This window comes from Bradysia coprophila, assembly GCF_014529535.1.
Source record: "Bradysia coprophila strain Holo2 chromosome IV unlocalized genomic scaffold, BU_Bcop_v1 contig_84, whole genome shotgun sequence".
Classification (NCBI taxonomy): domain Eukaryota; kingdom Metazoa; phylum Arthropoda; class Insecta; order Diptera; family Sciaridae; genus Bradysia; species Bradysia coprophila.
The window spans coordinates 1,301,255-1,303,180 of record NW_023503376.1 but is presented as its reverse complement, the minus strand read 5'-3'; positions in this window follow the sequence as shown (position 1 = coordinate 1,303,180).

Below are 1,926 nucleotides of genomic sequence, written 5' to 3'. Positions count from 1 at the left end.
TTAATGTGCTTTTGGGCCAAATAGGGTCTTTCGAAGTTGGGATGTAATAAGAAAGAATTTTACAAATTGGACGTTATCGGCGAACGAATTCTAAGGTAAGTTTACACACTTTCCGACACAATAGGGGTAAACCATTATAATTCGTAAATCTCGTGAGTATGTAGATTTTTGATATAAAATATATGGTAGAAATGTGAAAAGTTCACTAAATTGCCATACTTACGAACTTTACGAACCATAATGGTTTACCCCTAATATACGTACAATTTGTAGGATGGATTGGATTGGATTGGATTTATTGACGATCACATTCTGTAGGACTTCAGCGTTATCGTGTCGACAAAATCATTGAATGACAGTTTGTCATCAATGATTACTCCTAGATCTATTATCGTCGGGACTTTCCTCAATGATGGCATGATCACCTATGGCATATGAAAACAGTATCCTCTTTCGGACTATACGTGAACGATATTACTGCACATTGACTGACGTTAACTGACATGTTGTTCTTTCTAGCTTACCATGATGAGCTGTGGATCATATTTTAGGCATTTGCTCACACAAGAGATATCACGAACGTCCTCTATTCATTTATATATCTGTAGACTGCCGATCAATTGGTATTCTTCAGGTTTGCCAAATACAACACAATAAATAGTCATTTCTTACTTAATACTCATAGAGAGATCAGCTCTTTGCGTCAATGACTTGAATTGCTCAATTCGAATTTCCCAAGTTAATTTTCCTCTAATTTTCTCGATTTAACGATGATCCATATATCGGCGAGCCAAAATTAATTAATGTTAAGAAATGTTTGTTGGTTAGTTCGCAAGCAAATTAAAAACACACAAAAAAAATGTGAAAGAAAATCCGCAGTTGAATTGGTTGTTTACAATTCTGAACAGAGTTGTCCTACATTTTATTATTTACAAAAAGAAAATTGTAATTTTTGGATTTAGTTTTCAAACAGTGTCACCCGCAAATGTTAAAATCGGTATAATTACTTAGTCAACCGTGTGCGTAGTGTGAAGTGTAAAATGTCCAACGGTTTATCCAAGAAAAATAAACAAAAATCATTTAGCGAAAACGTTTTTTTTAATTTTATTGGTATACATTATCAAGGTCACCACATTACAGACATAGTGGCAACCAAACGAAAATTGTAAAGTTGTTAATCTTTTAATGTTCCGACTCTAAACCGTGCCAACTGGTTGATGAATATTACAAAGATCTTTTGTATCTCTTCTGTGTTTGCTTTTCATATATTGAAAATAGTCAGACCGCACACGAAAACAAATTAGATGGAATTATTTATTCACCAATGAAACCAACAAGATTTTCATCAAAGTCGACACAATTTTTTTTTTTAAATCTGTTTTCTTCCATGTCCGTCATCATAGAGTCTACCCACAATTAATTTTTTTTTTTTGAGTAATAATTAACAGAAATAATACGAAGATCTGCAATTTATTTAGCGATTTCTTTTTCCCAGAAAATCATCATAACTCTACAAAAAAAAAGTCAATTTCGTAACACACAACAAGTAAAAAAAAAATGGCAGAAAATAGTTACGGCAATAAATTAAACAAATAAAAAAGAAAAACTACGAAAAATTATGATTTTCATAGGTTTTTGTTTGACGTCATTTATAGTGTTGCTCAAGAACATACAGCCGAAACAACTGAGAACATCAAACTTCTATATTAAAATATCATTGAGGTCATTGACAAAGTTTTGTGATTTTTTTTTCTTTCTATCTTTTTGATGTGTACGCTTGTTGCAATGGTCAGGTTTTTCCTTAAGGTTTTTTCTTTTTTGCTCATGTACAGCATCAGATCGAAAATATATCCGACGACAGTAAACCGTTTTATTTATAGATTCATCGAATTTCGATTTTAAAGAGACAATCGTAAATTGAAGAAC